At 38.4% G+C, this 8,236-nt stretch overlaps 1 pseudogene; it reads left to right on the top strand.

Annotated features, from left to right (window-relative positions):
• The first annotated feature begins 2,334 nt into the window (after positions 1 to 2,334).
• Positions 2,335 to 8,236, top strand: part of LOC114264280 (protein neprosin-like) — a 103,221-nt pseudogene continuing 97,319 nt past the window's right edge.

Raw genomic sequence — 8,236 nt, 5'->3', positions numbered from 1 at the left:
TAAACCATGTCATTACCCTTCTGAGTTTTAGGAAGATGTGAAACAAAATCCATTGTGATATGCTCCCATTTCCATTCAGGTACAGGTAAGGGTTGTAATAACCCGACCGGTTTTTGATGTTTTGCCTTGACTTGTTGACAAGTTAAACATTTGGATACAAACAAAGCTACATCTTGCTTCATGCCTCTCCACAAAAATTGATGGCTCAAATCATGATACATTTTTGTGCCTCCTGGATGGACTGCGAGACATGAGTGATGAAACTCTCGAAGTACTTAATCTTTACAAGACTTTGGTATAAGGAGGCGATCTATATATCTAGATCACTTTGTTGCGCCTCTAAAACTCATGTGACTAGTGAAGGTTGAGCAAGAACTAAAAATAAGGTGGCTTGTCCAGTAGACTCGCCAAGCTGCACGTCGAATTCACCCAAGTCACCCAACATCTTCCACTCTCTCATGGCAAGGCTAGCAACCGTACTCATAGAATTTCTACTCAAGGCATCGGCCACCACATTTTCTTTTCCCGGGTGGTAGTGCAATTCAAAATCGTAGTCCTCCATGTAATCCAAAGTTTTAGAGAAAAAATCACTATGGTTAATTCAAGGTCGTGAGTTGGGTAGTTCTTCTCATAAGTCTTTAGTTGATATGAAACATATGCCACAACTTTACTTATTGCATCAAAACGTATCCCAAACCCTTTCTAGAAGCATCACAGTAAACTATATAACCCAGTCCTCTCTCCAGAATAATCAAGATAGGTGCTGAAGTCAATCTAGCCTTTAATTCTAAGAAGAATTTCTCACAAGATTCATTCCAAGAAAATTTTACTCCTCTCCTGGTTAGTTTAGTCAATGGTACCGCGAGAGTGGAAAAGTCTTTCACAAATCTTCTATAATATCTGGCAAGACCTAAAAAGTTACGAATCTCGAAAACATTCTTAGGTCGTTCCCACTTCTGCATTGCTTCAATTTTTGATGAATCGATAGTGACTCCCTCCCTTGAGACAATGTGGCCTAATAACTTCACCTCCGAAAGCTAAAAATCACACTTCTCATACTTAGCATACAACTGATGTTCCCTAAGCAATTGCAAGACAATAGGAAGGTATTTTTCATGCTCTGCTTCAAAAGTGAATAAATGAGAATATCATCCACAAAAACCACCACGAATTTATCAAGATAATCTCGGAAGACTCAATTCATTAAGTCCATAAAGGTGGTAGGAGTGTTGGTTAAACCAAATGGCATTACAAGAAATTCGTAGTGGCCTTGTCGAGTATGAAAGGTCGTCTTAGGAATATCCTCGTCTTTCACTCGCAGCTGATTATAAGTCGATCTTAGGTCTATCTTTGAGAAACAATAGAAACCCTTAAGTTGGTCAAAAAGATCATCTACCCGAGGCAGGAGGTATTTGTTTTTAACTGTGACCCTATTCAATCTACGATAGTCGATACATAGCCGTAACGGACCATCTTTCTTTTTAGCAAAGAGAGCCAGTGCTTCTAAAGGTGAGGCACTTGGATGTATAAAACCCTTATCTAACAACTCTTGTAGTTGCTCATTTAGAACAAGCAACTCCACAGGGACGAATCTATATGGTGACATGGAGATGGGTGTTGTACCAGGCACCAGGTCTCTGGAAAACTCTACCTCACGATAAGGTAGCAATTCAGTGAGATCCACAGGAAAAATGTCTGGATACTCACAAACTACCTTAGGAAATAACCCCCGAGTCACACTATTCCCATCATCTACATTAGTTGCAAGAAGAAAACTAAGTTTACCTCGACTTCACTAGTCATACAACGACGACAATCCTCCATCGGCCCTATCTCCCAGAAAGTAAAAGCAGTCCCCACCTGTAGTATACACAGTGACTCTTCCACGGTAACAATCTATGACAGCACGGTAGGACGACAACCAACCCATACCAAGAATGACGTCAAAACCCGACATCTCTAATAGCACAAGATTGAAAGGAAGTTAATATTTAGCTACCTCGATTACACACCCATGACACCCCTGATTTAGAATAGCCTAACCCCCAACTGATGACTCAACCATAAGCGAAGACTCCAGTTGTTCTATCTTCAAGCCCAATGTGGATGCAAATGCAGATACTATGAATGAATGAGATGCTCTGGTATCTATCAATATGTTGGTCCAAATATTATAGATAAGATAGGTACCTCTTATTACCGATGGCCCCAATGATTGTTCTAAAGCGGTAACAGCATAAACTCGCCTTTGGGGCCTCTGTTCACCCCGATCACCTCTCGTAGTGTTGGTCAGTGGGCCAGACTGTGCTGATATGGCCTCTTGTACTACTCTTGATGTCTATCCAAACTGAACTGACTAGTAGTTCTACCTCTGACCTTGGCCTGCCTAATAACCCTCAGAATTTTGGGACCCTGAAACACTTCCCGTCCTGGCTAGCTGTGGACAAAACCTCTTCATGTGCTTCGACTGCCCACAATGGTGAGATGCAGGCAACTGGCCCCTTCCCTGGGCTTGGCTTTGAGAACGCACTTGTTGTTGATGACCAAGATTCTATTTGTACTCTGATGCTTTGTGACCTTACTGGTCACATCTGAAACAAGTAATATAAGTAAGACCCGTACTTCCCGAACTCCTCACTGAAACGGACCCTGATGACTTGGCTTGTTGCGGGCATGGATTGAAAAAAAAAAAAAAAAAAAAAAAACTCATTGACTTCTTAGAAGATCTGGTGTCACTCTTAGATTCGGTATAACTCGATCTCTTATACTTCTTTCTCGCTTCCTCGGTCTGTAGCATAATTTCCACGTGAGTTGCGGCCTCTACCTCATCAAAATCTTGGGCCTTAATCTCTTCCCAAATTCTAAGCACCGACACTCCTCGGTTACTACAAGCTTGGGTGCAAAACGTGCCAAGCTAGTAAAAGTGGCCTCAAATTTTGCCACTGGGGTGTCCAACTATCTAAGTTCTTTGAATTGCTTCCTTAATCTCTCCCTAGCCATGGAAGGCAAAAACTTCTCCTGGAAGGCATGGGCGAAGGCCTCCCAAATATGCTCTACTCTATGCTTAACGAATTTCAACCATTGACCGGCAACCCCCTTTAGCTGGTAAGCTGCCAGTGCCACTCGGAGTTCTCCATCACGGATATCTAGGATTTTGAAGGACTTAATGATTTTCTCTAACCATTCGTCTGCTTTCATAGAGTCGGGTCATCCACTAAATTCGACGGGGTTGGAACGAAAGAATTCCTTCTTGAAGAAGGAGGTTCGAGTTTCTCCCTCTATCGTCCTCGCTGCTTGCTCGGCTCGGAGTATTTCCATGGACTCATGGAGAACCCCAGTCATCTCTCGGGCTAATGCTCCCATTGCATCCTAGGCCATAGGAACGGCCGCATCATTTTGTTCCACTCATTTTTCTTGAGAAAGAAGATCTTACTGAGTCGGAATACCCCGACTACCTCTACGTGGCCTGCCACGACTTCTACTACGACCTCTACCACATCCTATGGCCTCTACCACTTCCAAACATCCTATATAAAGGTAAGTAAGAAAAGAATTAACTCGCAATCCATACACCATATGTCAATCCACACTTCACAAACAAGTTAAACACACGCCTATACATTTACCTATACCATATAAAGCTAGCCACATAATCACATAAACACATAGAGCACGCACAAGTTACTCTCCCAAGATTCTGACTAGTCCCATGGCACTCAAGGACCTCCTAGTGGAAAAAGCATTGATAAGGTGCCTTTCTAAAAGGATTTCGATGACTGCAATAGGCACAAGTCACATCTTAAGAGTTTAACTCCATATCCACATAATCACACCAACAGACAAAACATACAAGGTAAGTCAACGTCCCTTCCTAGCGTGATGACTCTATACGGCAAGGTCGCTTCCCATGAGCTCTCAGTATTCAAACCCGATTAGCTCTAATACCAATTTGTAACGCCCTGAGAGAAAACTTCCAAGCTCGGTTCCCCTATTACATTCAGTATAAATACAAACAGAAGCAAAAATAAATAAATAAATAATAGTAGTATTACAATTTATCAACTCTTCTTCCCTATTGAACAATTCTTGAGAATTACAACACTTTTCGCTTATATCCATATTCAAGAACAAAAAGAAACAGTTCAATAGGTAAGAAGTTATACAAAAGAGAAAAGTCTAAAAGTAACTACATTCTATTATGAAGTATTTGTGATTCACAAATGAATCCTTTACATGTACACCACAAAAACCATGACTTCAGCACAAAACATCAAACATGAAAACATTCATGCTTCATCCAATTTGCTTTCCAAAGTAATTCACTTAGGTGGCTCGTCGACTTCATTTCCTGAAAATGGTTACCTTTGGGGTGAGCAAAAAGCTCAGTAGATGGTAAATTTGATAGGTTATATAATTAATTGAAAAACACATGATCATGCAATGCAAATATTGGGATAATTGTAAAATATATATATGAGTATGAAATATAGAATGCATGAAGTTTGATCAACGTTTCTAGGGTAAACATTGGCGGTAAATACATTATGGCATCCCAAGTGAGAGCTACAAACTCAAATCACACACACACACACATACATATATATATATATATATATAGAAAATAGTTTCACATTTGCCGACTCTAGAAACGGCGGGGTGATGGGCACCCAAAACCTTTTTCCCTTCCACATTTGTCGACTCTATAAATGGCGGGGATGTGGACACCCAAAACTCATGTTTTTACACATTTGCTAACTCTAAAAACGATGGGCTCGTGGACACCCAAAAATATTTTCCCACATTCATTTGGCGATATGCGCATACTGGGCAATTGAGCACCTTGACTCCCTGCACAGGTACCAATTACATTACACAACTCAAACAAAACCCAACTCACTACCTGGACTCATAGACTATTTACCACCTTTCAACACTTTCAACTATTCACACAAATGTAGTACCATATGAGAAATGTAATAATGCATGTGATGCATGAATTTGAAAATTTCATTTTCCCTAGGATGATTTCAATTCACCATGATTCAATAATTCACACTTCAATAATAAATGATTCTTCAATTCACCACCATCACCATTGCAAAGTTTTATATAGAAAAAGTTTTAGAGTCTTATATTCTAACATCAAAGTCAAGCAACCCACTCAACTTTAGATTCAAAAGACTAATTAAGCAAAACCTCTCTTTATTGAACAATTTGAAAGCTAGGGTTTATAGAAAATTTAGGGGTTTTGCCTTTTGCATAAATTAGAGGCAAATTCTCATCCTCAAGAATAATGATTGTCAATAATATACATAAACCCTTCTATAATGGTGAAGTATAGCCCCTTTTTCTTCTAATGCATTCACAACCCAACACAATCCATATTAGGGGTGGGTGCGGGTCGGTTGCGGCCACGGAACCTCCAATCCGCTATCCGTCCGCCAGATTGGCGGATTGGAGAAAATCAATCCGCATCCGTCCGCCTATCCGCCGGATGTGGATTGAGCGGATTGGCGGTTTGGCGGACGGATGCGAATCGGTTTGGTGGTTTAAATTTTATAAATTTTCAACATAATTCAACTTGTGCACTTTCTCAAAAAAAAAAAAGAAAGAAAGTATTACAGTCAATGACTTAAAAAAGTATTACAATCACTGTATGCCTTATCTAAAGAAAAAAAGTTTAAAACTTTAGAATATCACGATCAGTGCATGCCTTATCCACATATTATAATCACAACATGATTCATCCACATAAAGTATTACAATCTGTGGTTCTTAAAATATAATAACAATTCAAACCACCAAAACCATGAACAGAACAGTAGTAGAGATTGTATGTCTCTGTATTGTTACATCTATATATGTTTTTGAAAATAAAAACCAACCAGCATATATCATATTTTTTATTTATTATTTTTAGATTTAGATTTAAAAACCAAAAAATATAGATAAATAATACGTTTATTTTTTTCAATTCAAAAAATATATTCAAGTTGAAAACTTTTTTTCAGCAGAATATTTAAACTCTTTTTCAATTGAAAACACAAACATAATATTTAAACAAATTGAAAACACAAAATCTTATAAATTACTAGGGGTGCTCGTGGTTTGGCGGTTTGGCGGTTTGGCGGTTCGGTTGCGGCCAAATAAATCTCAAATCCGCCATCCGTCCGCTAAATTGGCGGATTGGAGAAAATCAATCCGCAACCGTCCGCTCGTCATCACGCATCCGTCCAAAATGCGGCGAATCGGTTCGGTTCGGTCGGTTTTGGCGGATCGATATATCCGCTGCTCACCCCTAATCCATATACATATTTATATTTATATATATATAGGTATATAGATATATAACGATAACTATTTAATGAAAATATCACATATGAATTCTAATCTAAAGATATAACAAGTTAAAGATACCCCTAGCTCAAGATTTGAGAGCTATGATGAAAACTCAACTTCTGCTTGATCAACTAGCGAAACAATAGGTAGAACACTTGATCTGAGCTTTCTTTTCAACTTTCTAGGAAGATCTTGGGTAGATTTAAGATAAAAGTTTGACAAATCTAGTGTTTGGAGTGTTAGGGTTTCGGAATGGGTAATGGAGGGAGAGAATAGTTGGAAAAAGTGAAAAAGAAATGAGTTAGATCGACTTTTAAGTGAGCTAACCTGAACAGACCTCTCGAGCAAACTTTCCATCGCTCGAGCAGACAACACAATTTCGAAGATAACGCTCGAGCGATCCTTTCACCGCTTGAGCAGTAACGAGAGGTCCCAGAATTTTGCCAAGAGACAATGAAAATACTAGGAGCTTGAAATCTATGCTCGAGCAATCACTTTACTGCTCAAGCGATCTCGCCTGTAAAATGGCAACTACTGAGAGCCATACATCATCGCTTGAGCGACCAAATGACCGCTCGAGCAGTCTGCCAAAATCAACTATCACACTGGAGATCTGTCAACGTCTATCTCTTAAGATAAAACGGTTAAACGTGTGCTACAGTAGCATTTACTGAAGCAAAACTTGAGCATTGGTAGTTATTTCTTTCTAACAATAACCAAAGGAAATGACTAGCAAAAAGAAGATGAAAAATTTTAGAATTATTTAGATGTAAAATCGTCTCCATCTTTTTATCTCAAAATACCATCTCCATTTTTCATCTCTAAAACTCTCCAAAAATTGAAGGGGAAGGCCTCCATCAAATGCCATTAACAAAGGCTATTAACTCTAGCCATTAGGGCTAGAGTTACAAACGTCCAAAACTCCCATGTACTTACTATACACAAATAAATATGTATATAATGATATTTGAATAATTCAAAAAGATGGGTCGTAAAACGGATACGAGTGTTGAGTTACAATCCAATCCAAGTCAAATCTTAAACATATGCACCGGCTCAGCCCAGCAAAGCACAATCCAACCCAAGCTCAAGATTAATTCCAAATCCAAATCCAAACCCAGTACATGCACAAGCCTAGGGCCAGTCCAGATCAAGACTAAAAGTCCAAGCCCAACTTTTCTTGATGTCCACTTTATGAGAAATTTTTCATTCACAACTTAATAGTTTAGGCTCACTTTTTGTGTTGTAACCTTCTCACTTAAGAGAATACAAAATCACTTGAACCCATCTTAATCGATGGTTGAATCCCACTTTAATTTAGAACTAAACTTGCTGAAAAATCATTATTTCCCAACCGTTATGGTTGTCTAACTCAGCATCAGCACGTTGAAGCATTGACCGTCACTGCAGTCATATCATGGGCATGGCCAAAAGAAGATAATATGCAGATGAAATTATTTCTTAATAAAGAAATATTTTAGTTGTTACAGTTAGTATTGTATTTTTAGTAATAAAATTAGACATTTAGTAATGAATTGTTGTCTTTTCGGAACCAAAATTGCCTAAAAAAGCAAACCTTGGCACCAAATTATTTTGTCTCAAAAAATGCATTTATTAGTAATATTTTCCAAATTTGCCGCTAAATGACACTTTCTTTTCTTTCTTTTTTTTGAGTTTTTGGGAGGATCTTTTAGTGAGCACTATCTCGACAATAGAAATTGGTCTCTAAATATTTTTTAAAATAAAATTTTTACTTCTATCATGTGCTTAGATCATGGATTTGTGTAGGAAAAGAGAAAGGGAAAACAAGATATGTACAATGCGATTATGTTTTATTCATATTTCACCAATTCTTTTCTTTTTCTTTCTAAATTCTTATCCAAATTTATGAACCAAA

Source organism: Camellia sinensis, chromosome 2 (assembly GCF_055761805.1).
Source record: "Camellia sinensis isolate YWXY chromosome 2, ASM5576180v1, whole genome shotgun sequence".
Lineage (NCBI taxonomy): Eukaryota > Viridiplantae > Streptophyta > Magnoliopsida > Ericales > Theaceae > Camellia > Camellia sinensis.
Note: the sequence above shows the minus strand (reverse complement) of the source record. Positions and strands in the feature narration are given on the sequence as shown.